Here is a 12626-nt window from a genome sequence, read left to right as displayed (position 1 = left end):
CACCACCATGCCCAGCTAATTTTTCGTATTTTTTTAGTAGAGACGGGGTTTCACTGTGTTAGCCAGGATGGTCTCGATCTCCTGACCTCGTGATCTGCCCGCCTCGGCCTGCCAAAGTGCTGGGATTACAGGCGTGAGCCACTGCACCCGGCCTTATATACCCATTTTTAACTTAAAAAGTTAAAATCTGACTATCCTGGCTAACATGGTGAAACCCCGTCTCTACTAAAAATACAAAAAAATTAGCCGGGCGTGGTAGCGGGCGCCTGTAGTCCCAGCTACTTGGGAGGCTGAGTCGGGAGAATGGCCTGAACCCAGGGGGCGGAGCTTGCAGTGAGCCGAGATCGCGCCACTGCACTCCAGCCTGGGAGACACAGCGAGACTCCGTCTCAAAAAAAAAAAAAAAAAAAAAAAAAAAGTTAAAATCAGTTTCCTGGGAGGAGATAAGCCTTAAAGCTGAGGTTGCGAAGTGGCAACCCATGGACTGTATTCAGTGCAGAAACAAGCCTTATTTAATCCCACCATCAATTCCTAAGAGACTGTATTAGGAAAGACTCTTGGGGGAAATTGCAGTTAAAAATGCAAAAAGCAAAGGACCACTGCATGGGCGGTCCAGTCACAGAAGGTGCTCCAAGCTCACAATCAGTGTCTGTAAGGATAAGGAGGAGGTCTCGACTTCCCCTCCTTCTGAGTATCGGGCAGCGTCGGCAGGAGAGTGGCCATGCGGGATGGCGACCTGGGGAGCTAACAACCCCATGAGGACGAGGAGCCCCGACACCCAGACAAGCCACCAAACCAGAGCCTCACAGGATTGCCGTCTTTTCTCCAAAAATCAGAAGAAACACTGGATTGGAATCAAATCAGCAGTCAGACAAATAGAAATACCCAAATATGAAGGGTTACACACCAGCACAAGTCAGCAAATAGGTAAGGAAAGCCAGCACTCTGGGAGAAAGCTACCTGGGAACTAGCAAGGGGGAGAAAGTTAATAAAGATTTTAAAAATAACTAATAATTCAGGAAAGAACACAGAAGATTCTGTACCATTGAGCAACAGCCCATTATGAAAAAGGCAAATGAGGGCCGGGTGCTGGTAATCCCAGCACTTTGGGAGGCCGAGGCGGGCCGATCACAAAGTCAGGAGATCAAGACCATCCTGGCTAACACGGTGAAACCCCATCTCTACTAAAAAAAAATACAAAAAAATTAGCCGGGCATGGTGGCGGGCACCTGTAGTCCCAGCTACTCGGGAGGCTGAGGCAGAAGAACGGCGTGAACCCGGGAGGCGGACGGACTTGAAGTGAGCCGAGATCGCGCCACTGCACTCCAGCCTGGGTGACAGAGTGAGATTCTGTCTCAAAAAAAAAAAAAAAAGTAAATGAGGTCTTGGAAAATAAATACAAATATACAAGTATGATTTTTAGAAAGCTGAGTTGAAATGAAAATATAGAAAAAAAGCAAAGTGAATAAAGCTGAAAAACACAGCAGTAAGCTAAAAGATTAAACTGAGGGTTTCTATAAAAAGTAACCAGGCATGGTGGCACATGCCTCTAGTCCCAGCTACTTGGGAGGCTGACGCACAAGAATCACTTGAACCCAGGAGGCGGAGGTTGCACCACTGCACTCCAGCCTGGGCAATAGAGCAAGACTCTGTCTCAAAAAATGCATAGTCCAGGCACAGTGGCTCACGCCTGTAATCCCAGCAATTTGGGAGGCTGAGGCGGGCAGATCACCTGAGGTCGGGAGTTCCAGACCAGCCTGACCAAGTTGGAGAAACCCCGTCTCTACTAAAAATTCAAAATTGGCCAGGCATGGTGGTGCATGCCTGTAATTCCAGCTACTCAGGAGGCTGAGGCAGGAGAATCGCTTGAACCCAGGAGGCAGAGGTTTCGGTGAGCTGAGATCACGCCATTGCACTCCAGCCTGGGCAACAAGGGCAAAACTCCATCTCAAAATAAATAAATAAACTGAGGGTTTCTCCCAGAAAGCTGCCAAAAGGACAAAGAGAAGTTGTGACATGGAGGATCCATCTAGATAGTTACAGAAAGAAAGAAGTAAATAAGAAAGGAAATAACCAAAGCAGCAATAAAAGAAAATTTCCCAGTGATACAAACACAAGCCTTTTATTTTTTATTTTTATTTTATGAACCTCCTCTTGGTTCAAGCAATTCTCCTGCCTCAGCCTCCAGAGTAGCTGGGATTACAGGCACCTGCCACCATGCCCAGTTAAATTTTGTATTTTTAGTAAAGACAGGGTTTCACTATGTTCACCAGGCTGGTCTGGAATGCCTGACCTCAAATTGTCTGCTTACCTTGGCCTCCCAAAGTGCTGGGATTACAGGCATGAGCCACTGTGCCCAGCCAAGAGCTGTTTTAACTGGGGTGAGATGATGATATGGTTTGGCTGTGGTCCCCACCCAAATCTCATCTTGAATTCCCATGTGTTGTGGGAGGGACCAGGTGGAGGTAATTGAATCATAGGGGACAGGTCTTTCCTGTGCTGTTCTAGTGATAGTGAATAAGTCTTATGAGATCTGATGATTTTTAAAAAGGGGAGTTTCCCTGCACAATCTCTCTTCTCTTGTCTGTGGCCGTGTGAGATGTGCCTTTCACCTTCCCCCATGATTGTGAGGCCTCCCCAGCCACGTGGAACTGTGAGTCCATTAAACCTCTTTCTTTTGTAACTTGCTCAGTCTCGGGTATGTCTTTATCAGCAGTGTGAAAATGGACTAATACAGATGATATCTCATTTAGTGTGTTGTTTTGTTTTGAGACAGGGTCTTATGGTGTTGCCCAGGCTGGAGTGTAGTAATTCAATCAAGGCTTACTGCAGCCTTTACCTCCTGGACTCAAGTGATTCTCCCACTTCAGCCTCCAGAGTAGCTGGGACTACAGGCATGTGCCATTACACCTGGCCAATTTGTTCATTTTTTGTAGAGACTGGGTCTCCCCATGTTGCCCAGGCTGGTCTCGAACTCCTGGGCTTAAGTGATCCTCCTGCCTCCACCTCCCAGAGTGCTGGGATTACAGGTGTGAGCCATCACACCTGGCCTCATTGTAGTTTTGATTTGCATTACTCTGATGATCAGTGATGTTGAGCATCTTTCATATACCTGTTTGCCATTTGTATGTCTTCTTTCGATAAATGTCTATTCAGTTATTTTGCCCATTTTAAATCAGATGATTAGATTTTTTCCTGTAGAGTTGTTTGAGCTCCTCATATTGTCACCTCAATAAATTCTGGAGGATATAAAGTAAAATAGTCTTTTCATCCATAGGCTACATTTGAAAGAATTACTACTAGAGGTTGTTCTCTCCAAGAAGACAAAAACGAAATTCAAGTACGAGAAAGATATGGAACACAAGAAACAGTGTAGCACAAAAAAAAAAAAAAAAAAAAACTTAAAACTGGGTTTTTAAAGTTATGATTTAAAAAAAAAGAGTTTTGGCCAGGTCCAGTGGCTCACGGCTGTAATCCTAGCACTTCGGGAGGCCGAGGCGGGTGGATCATCTCAGGTCAGGAGGTTGAGACCAGCCTGGCCAACATGGTGAAACCCCATCTCTACTAAAAATACAAAAATTAGCCGGGCATGGTGGTGTGTGCCTGTAATCCCAGCTACTCGGGAGACTGAGGCATGAGAATCGCTTGAACCTGGGAGGCGGAGGTTGCAGTGAGCTGAGATTGTGCCACTGCACTCCAGCCTGGGTGACAGAGTGTGACTCCCTCTCCAAAAAAAAAATAATATATGTATATATGTATATATGCGTGTGTGTGTGTGTATATATATACACCTCATTTCAGAAACATTTCTTAGAGGTCTTTCTTACTTTCTGTTACTTTTTTTTAAATTTAGTGACAGCATCCTTTTCTTGTTTTATGTATGCAATATTGTCTCTTATCTCTCCCCGAAGAATATTTTGAGTTTATTTGAAGTTATCTTTTGCTCCCTGCATTGTTTGTTTATTTATTTATTTTTCTTTCTCTCTTAGTTTGTTTTGAACTCCCTCTTCATGTTGGAAGCTCTCCTCAGAAGTCTGGAAAGAAGCCCATGAAGATGACTGATAGGATCAGTGTGTACAGCAGGAGCATGGCCTGTCAGCAAGTAAGCCAGTGGGTGGCCAGGCAGCTCCTTGGTCAGAGGCTTCTAAATGTCAGTATCTGGAGGTCTTCTCTGTGGGTGGTTCTGATTGCCTAGGGGGACCTCCAATTGCCTTCTGGGAGTGTGTATGTCTGGCTGTTCAGTTTCTGGAGCAAGGCCAGGGAAGAGGGCAGTCATTTTGCTGTTTGCTCTGCCCACTGCCACTAAATCTCTCTGCTCCCAGCCTCTGGCAACTCACTCCTTGCACTCAATGCCTGCTGTCCTCAGTTCTGGAGCCTCTTTGATTTAATTTCTCCATAAGCTAAACCTGGAGAGGGAGAGAGCTAGTCACCCGAGAGCGCACAGGATGGGGGATGAGAACCCGGAGGTCTTACTGCTCCATATACAGACTTTGTTTTTAGTCCCCTCCCTACTGCAGCACTGAAGCCTCCAATTCCTGAGACTTTATGGGATTCCAAGAGAACCGGCCTGCTTTTCACTGGGATCTGCTTCTACAGGTTTGGAGCTACAGGTGTTGCCTTATTTCACTAAATATGGATCTTCTGCTTCTGTTTCTTGTTCTCTTACTTTGAGGGTGATTTAGGAGCAAAAGGGGTGACCATGTTTTTACCATAGTAAAAACTAACATCTAGACACTTTATTAAAATTTTGAATGATTTGCTAACATTGTAAAAATCATGACATTTCATGTTATAGAGACACTAGAATGTTAGGATTGGCTGAGCACCGGTGGCTCACGCCTATAATCCCAGCACTGTGGGATGCCAAGGTGGGCGGATCATTTGAGGTCAGAAGTTCGAGACCAGCCTGGACAACATGGTGAAACCCCATCTCTACTAAAAATACAAAAATTAGCCAGGCGTGGTGGCCCATGCCTGTAGTGCCAGCTACTCGGGAGGCTGAGGCAGGAGAATCACTTGAACCCAGGAGATGGAGGTTGCAGTGAGCCGAGATCACACCATTATACTTCAGCCTGGGTGACACAGCGCGACTCCGTCTCAAAAAAAAAAAAAGGATTTTCCTGAACTATCAGAACACCTGACAACACTGGGCCCTTATTTCCACGTCAGCAGCTGGAGCTCAGGAGCAACTATCCTCTTTATTTTTATATTATTTAATTTTTTAATAGAGGCAGGGTCTCCCTATGTTGCCCAAGCTGGTCTTGAATTCCTGGGCTTTGGCTGGGTGTGGTGGCTCACACCTGTAATCCCAGCACTTTGGGAGGCCGAGGCAGGCGGATCACGAGGTCAGGAAATCGAGACCATCCTGGCCAACACGGTGAAACCCCGTCTCTACTAAAAATATAAACATTAGCCGGGCGTGGTGGTGGGCACTTGTAATCCCAGCTACTCGGGAGGCTAAGGCAAGAGAATCGCTTGAACCCGGGAGTCAGAGGTTGCAGTGAGCCAAGATTGCCACTGCACTCCAGCCTGGTGACAGAACGAGACGCCGTCTCAAAAAAAAAAAAAAAAAAAGAATTCCTGGGCTCAAGGGATCCTCCTGCCTTGGCCTCCCAAAGTGCTGGGATTACAGGCATGAGCCACTGTGCACAGTCTGACTGTCCTCTTTATTCATTTATGTATTTATTTTGAGACGAAGTCCCACTCTGTTGCCCAGGCTGGAGTGCAGTGGCATGATCTCAGCTCACTGCAACCTCTGCAGTGTTCAAACAATTCTCCTGCCTCAGCCTCCCAAGTAGCTGGGACTACAAGCGTGTGGCACCACACCCGGCTAATTTTTGTATTTTTAGTAGAGACAGGGTTTCACCATGTTGGCCAGGCTGGTCTCGAACTCCTGGTGTCAAGTGATCCACCTGCCTCGGCCTCCCAAAGTGCTGGGTTTACAGACATGGGCCACTGCGCCTGGAAAAGTTCTTTTTAATGTACAGTTCCAGGAGTTTTGACAAACATATACAGTAAAGTGACCACTTCCACGATCAAGATATAGGACAGGGCTGGGCGCGGTAGCTCATGCCTGTAATCCCAGCACTTTGGGAGGCTGAGGCACGTGGATCATTTGAGGCCGGGAGTTCAAGGCCAGCCTGGCCAACATGGTGATATACATGAATTAGCTGGGCGTGGTGGCATGTGCTTGTAATCCCAGCTACTTGGGAGGCTGAGGAAGAATTGCTTGAACCTGGGACATGGAGGTTGCAGTAAGCCAAGATTGCACCACTGCACTCTAGCCTGGGCGACAGAGTGAGACTCTGTCAAAAAAAAAAAAAAAAAGAAAAGATATAGGACAGGACAGGCACAGTGGTTCACACCTGTAATCCCAGCACTTTGGGAGGCTGAGAGGGGAGGATCACTGGAGCCCAGGAGCTGGAAACCAACCTGGTAAGATGGCAAGATCCTGTCAGTACAAAAAAATAATAATTAGCCAGGCATGGTGGCGTGAGCCTGTGGTCCCAGCCACTCGGGGGTTTGAGGCAGGAGAATCCCTTGAGCCCAGAAGTTCGAGGCTGCAGTGAGCTATGACCGTGCCATTACACTCGACTGGATGACAGAACAAGACTTTGTCTCTCAAAAAATACACACACACACATATATATACATAGACACGTATACAAACACACATACACACACACGAGTTCCAGTACCCATCCTCACCCCCAGTTCCCACTTGTCCTTTGTAGTCAGTCCCTCTCTCCATTCTAGTCCCTGGCAATGACCCATCTGTTTCTTGTTACCATTGTTTTGCCTTTTCCGGAATAGAATCCTCCAAAAAGTAGCCTTGAGTCTGGCTTCTCTCACTGAGCATAATGCATCTGAGATTCTGCCGTGCTGCTGTGTGTATCTGTAGCTCGTTCCTTTTTATTGCTGCGTAGTATTTCATTTTATGAACGTACCACTTTGTGTTTATACATTTACCAGTTGAAGCCATTTTAGTTGTTTCTAGTTTTTGGTGGTTATGAATAAGACCAGTGTAAATATTTACATCCAGATTTTTGCACTTTTTTAAAATTTAGAGATAGGATCTTGCTTTGTTGCCTAGGCTGGAGTTCAGTGGCATGATCACAGCTACCTGGGGGACTGAGGTGGGTGGATCACCTGAGCCTGGGAGGTCGAGGCTGCAGTGAGCCGTGATCACACCACTGCACTCCAGCCTGGGTGACAGAGCAAGGCCCTGTCTCAAAAAAAAAAAAAAGAAAAGAAAAGAGGGCTGGGCACGGTGGCTCAAGCCTGTAATCCCAGCACTTTGGGAGGCCGAGACGGGTGGATCACGAGGTCAGGAGATTGAGACAATCCTGGCTAACACGGTGAAACCCCATCTCTACTAAAAAAAAAACAAAAACACTAGCCGGGCGTGGTGGTGGGCACCTGTAGTCCCAGCTACTCGGGAGGCTGAGGCAGGAGAATGGCGTGAACCCGGGAGGTGGAGCTTGCAGTGAGCTGAGATCCGGCCACTGCACTCCAGCCTGGACAACAGAGCGAGACTCCGTCTCAAAAAACAAAAAGAACAAAAAAAAAAAAAGAAAAGAAAAGAAAAGGAAGAAGAGGCTGGGTGTGGTGACTCACACCTATAATCCCAGCACTTTGGGAGGCTGAGATGGGTGGATTGCTTGAGGTCAGGAGTTCGAGACCAGCCTGGTCAACATGGCGAAACCTCATCTCTACCAAAAATATAAAAATTAGCTGGGGGTGGTGGAGCGTGCTTGTAATCCCACATTCTCGGGAGGCTGAGGTAGGAGAATAGCTTGAACCAGGGAGTAGGAGGTTGCAGTGAGCCCAGACTGCACCACTGCACTCCAGCCTGGCGATAGAGGGAGACTCCATCTCAAAAAAAAAAAAAAAAAAATTAGCTGGGCCTGGTGGCACATGCCCTATAATCCCAGCTACTCAGGAGGCTGAGACAGGAGAACTGCTTGAACCCAGGAGGCAGAGGTTGCAGTCAGCTGAGATCGCCCCACTGCACTCTAGCTTATGCGACAAAGTAAGACTCCATCTCAAAATAAATAAATAAATAAATAAATAAATAACAACGAAGAAAAAAAGAGAGTTCTTTTTATGTTCTGGCTACAAGTCTTTTATCAGATATATGCTTTGCAAGGATCATCTGGCAATCTGTCTGCTTGTTTTTTCAATCTCTTATCAGTGTCTTTAGCAAAAAGCTTTGCCTAACCCAAAAGTCACAAAGATTTTCTCCTGTTTTCCCCTAGGAGTCTTAGTTTTATGTTTTACATTTTGGTCTGTGATCTATTTTGAGTGAATTTTGTGATAAGGTGCAAGGTATAGGTTCATTATTTTTGCACACAGATGTCCAGTTATTCTAGCATCATCTGTTGGATGTTTGCAGTTATTATTAACACTGTCCATATTCTCAAGGCTCCTGGGCTCAGGGGTCAGCAACCGTACCTCTGGCCCCAACTGTGCAGTTCAGTCGCCTGCCCCATATGCCCCTCAAACCTAACAGCTGGGGCCTGTTGCAGTTCTTTGCTTGCAGAAGACTTTGTTTCTGGTCTCTTTACCTCTTCTCTCTCTTCCTGAAATCTGCATAAAACAAACCATGAAAGGGCAGGGTGGCCTCGTGGTCTGGCAACGTCCCTTTGAAAATAAACAAGTGCAGAAACTGAAAGGCAGCAGCTACCTCTGGGGACCACTCGAGAAAGAGTTCAGGGCCGGTGCATCCGCTGCGCGTGGCTGTCTTGCCCCGGCCGGGCGGCAGGTCGGATGTGGCAAAACCAAACAGGATCCCGATTGCTTCAGATGTCGCCTCTGGCCAGAGACCCCTGATGCCTCTGCAGCAAGCACCTAATTGTATGTATGGGGTGCAGGCAGAAGAGTTTCATGACTGAACAGCCCTCAACAGTTTGTACAGCCTTCCTCAAAGGTCCAGATTTAACTGGTTCCCACACAACCCTGGGAGGTGGGCAGGTCAGGGACAGTTACCATTATCTTACACATAAGAAAACTGAGGCACAGAAGGGTGAAGAAATAGATGGATGTGGGTTTGGAATTTTTTTTTTTTTTTTTTTTTTTTTTGAGGCAGAATCTCATTTCATCACCCAGGCTGGACTGCAGTGACGCAATCTCGGCTCACTGCAACCTCCATCTCCCGGGTTCAAGTGATTCTCCTGCCTCGGCCTCCTGAGTAGCTGGGATTATAGATGCGCACCACCATGCCTGGCCCTAACATTTTTTTTTTTTTTGAGACAGAGTCTCGCTCTGTTGGCCCAGGCTGGAGTGCAGTGGCGCAATCTCAGCTAACTGCAACCTCCACCTCCCAAGTTCAAGCAATTCACCTGCCTCAGCCTCCCGATAGCTGGGATCACAGGCGCCCACCAGCACTTCTGGCTAATTTTTGTATTTTTAGTAGAGACGGGGTTTCACCATGTTGGCCAGGCTGGTCTCGAAGTCCTGACCTCAGATGATCCACCCACCTTGGCCTCCCAAAGTGCTGGGATTACAGGTGTACCATGCCCAGCCACTTGGCTAACTTCTGTAATTTTGGTAGGGACAGAGTTTCACCATGTTGCCCAGGCTTTAGCAAAAAGCTTTGCCTAACCCCAAAGTCACAAAGATTTTGCCAGGCCATTTTTTTGTTTGTATGTTTTGTTTTGTTTGAGATAAGGTCTTGCTCTGTTGCCCAGGCTGGAGTGCAGTGGCACAGTTTTGGCTTACTGCACTCTCCAACTCCTGGGCTCAATCAGTCCTCCCACCTCAGCCTCCTGGGTAGCTGGGACTAAAGGTGTGTATCACATGCTTGGCTAATTTTTAAATTTTTTGTAGAGATGGGGTTTGGCTATGTTGCCCAGGCTGGTCTTGAAATCCTGGCCTCAAGCCATCCTCCAGAATTCATAATTCTCTCTGCCACCCTGGCTGGAAATATCTCAAATGTCCAAAGAATGGATAAGCACATTGTAGTACACTCATCCCATGGAATATTCTCCAGCAATGAGAATGAATGACATACAATCTCACATAGTAGTATTGAATCTCACAAATACCATGTTGAGTGAAAGATGCTAGACACACAAGAGCATATATTACATCATTCCGTGTGTGTAAAGCTAAAAAATAAGCCAAATAAATCAGTGCAGGTAGAAGTCAGGGTATCGGCCACACTTAGAGGGGTAGTGACTACACAGGGATAGGAAGGGGACTCGGGATTAGTGATATTGTTTATTGATCCAGATGCAAGTCACGCAGGTGTGTTCAGTAGGTGAAAAATCATTGAGCTATACCCTTACATGTTGATTAAATATTCAGGACTGGGCACAGTGGCTCAGGCCTGTAATCCCTGTAAATACAGAGGCCAAGGTAGGAGGATCACTTGAAGCCAGGAGTTCAAGACCAGCCTGAGCAACATGGTAAAATCCAGTCTCTACAAAAAATAAAAAATAAAAATAAATAGCCACACATGGCACCATGCACCTGTGTGGTTCCAGCTACGTGGGACCCTCACTCACAGCCTCACTCTGTCATCCAGGCTGGAGTGCAGTGGCGCCATCAGGGTTCACTGCAGCCTTGACCTCCCAGGCTCAAGTGATTCTCCCACTCAGCCTTTCAGGTTAGCTGGGACCACAGGCCAATTTATGGGCTTACTGGGAAGTAACCCATTGTAAATTGAAGAGCATCTGTATTCAACTCTGTTGTTGTATGGTGAAAGCAGCCAGGAACAATATGTAAATGAACAAGCATGGTTTGTTCCAATAAAACTTTATTTTTAAAAAATCAGGTGGACTGGGTGCAGTGGCTCAGGCCTGTAATCCCAACACTTTGGGAGGCCAAGGCGGGCGGATCACCTGAGGTCAGGAGTTCGAGATCAGCCTGGCCAACATGGTGAAACCCCGTCTCTACTAAAGATACAAAAATTAGCTGGGCGTGGTGGCAGGCACCTGTAATCCCAGCTACTTGGGAGGCTGAGGCAGAAGAATTGCTTGAACCCCAGAGGCGGAGGTTGCAGTGAGCCGAGATCGTGCCATTGCACTCCAGCTTGGGTGACAAAAGCTAGACTTCGTCTCAAAAATAAATAAATAAATAAATAAAATAAAATAAAATAAAATAAACCAGGTAGTCAGCCAGATTTGCTGATTCCTGGTGTGCTGGAAGACAGGCTGGGTTCCGAAGCCTCCTTCACTGAGTCTCTGCAGGACCCTGTCCAAGTCACTTCCCTGGTCTGAGTTATCCTTTCTGTAAATCGGGAGGCTGATTCCCTGCTCTAAACCACCCTTTGGGGTTGCCAAGAGATCAGATGAGCTCATCACAGAGGGAGCCCAGAGGGAGGAAAGAGCAGGATTAAGAGCCTCTTAAGGTTGTCTGATGCAAAGCAGATTGCTTTTTCTGCCTAGGTCTGGAGAGAGAAAGCCATTGACCTCAAGTCGCCCAGTGCATCCATGGGTACCAGTGTCCCAGGGGCATCCCAGAGACAGGACCCATAGGCTTGGCAGCAGATCCTGGTCCTTGCCATCCCGAGGCCTCTCCCCAACCCCACCTGTGGAAAGAGAACAACAGTGAGAGAGAGACTGGAAAAATGAGTCTCTAATTGGCTGTTCCTTTGAGCCCCCGGCCAGAAGCTATTTGGGTCTGCTTTAATGACTGAGCAGCCAGTGCCCAGGGCAGGGACGTGTTGTCTGACCTCTAGCCCTCTGCTCAGTCAGGCACGTCTCTCCTTCCTGTTCCCGGGTGGGCGCATCCCACAAAGCCTGACTCAGGCTGTGCCGCATCTGGGGCATGCTGTGCGGATGACTCCAGTGTCAATCACTTGGGGAAGAGGTGGGTCTTCAGAGAGCAAAGTGTAACTGAGGGCAAACCCAAGGCAACCAGGGGAGGGCCATTCTTCCCTTCCCTGTGCCTCCTGCTCTCGGAACTGGTCTTCTGAAGATAGAGGTGCGTGAGGATAATAACGATAAAATAGCAGCTATCATTTGAGATTCACCATGTGCCAGGGTCTGCTTTGAGTGCTTTACACGTATTCACTTAATCCTCACAACAACCCTGTAGGCACCATTATTCTCCTATTATACAAATGACGAAACAGCGACCCAGAAAGGTTAAGATACTTGCCTGAGGTCACACGGCTAGGGAGTGGTGGAGCTCCCCGTGTTGAGGACTACAGAAGGGGATGCCTCGTTGGTCCAAAACAGGTCCATATGGAGGAGTGGGGGCTCACGTGGGGTAAGACCCAGTGAAAACTTGCCTAAACAATCAAGGGCATTTATTGGCTCACAAAATTGAGACGTTCCGAGGATTGTGCTGGCTTCAGGGCCGGCTGGGGCCTAGGCTCAAATGCTGCCCTTAGAAAGCACACACTCACTGTCTTTCAGCCCTTTCCTGCGATGGTTTCATTCTCAGGCTGATTCCTCCGCACGTGGAAGGAAAGATGGCTGCAGGCACTCCGTTTGAGCAACTCCAGATGCTCCTGCAGAATTCTTTCCCACCAGTTCCCACTCAGGGATGACTCTCATTGGGCCACTACGGGCCACGTGCTCATCCCTGAGCCAATTGTGGTAGCCAGGAGGCGGGACCATGGTGATTGGCTAGGACTGGGTCATATGACCATCCTGGGAGCGGTGCCCGCCCCACTT

The sequence above is a fragment of the Macaca mulatta genome, chromosome 11, assembly GCF_049350105.2.
Source record: "Macaca mulatta isolate MMU2019108-1 chromosome 11, T2T-MMU8v2.0, whole genome shotgun sequence".
In the NCBI taxonomy this organism is placed as follows: domain Eukaryota; kingdom Metazoa; phylum Chordata; class Mammalia; order Primates; family Cercopithecidae; genus Macaca; species Macaca mulatta.
This window is presented reverse-complemented; position numbering follows the sequence as displayed.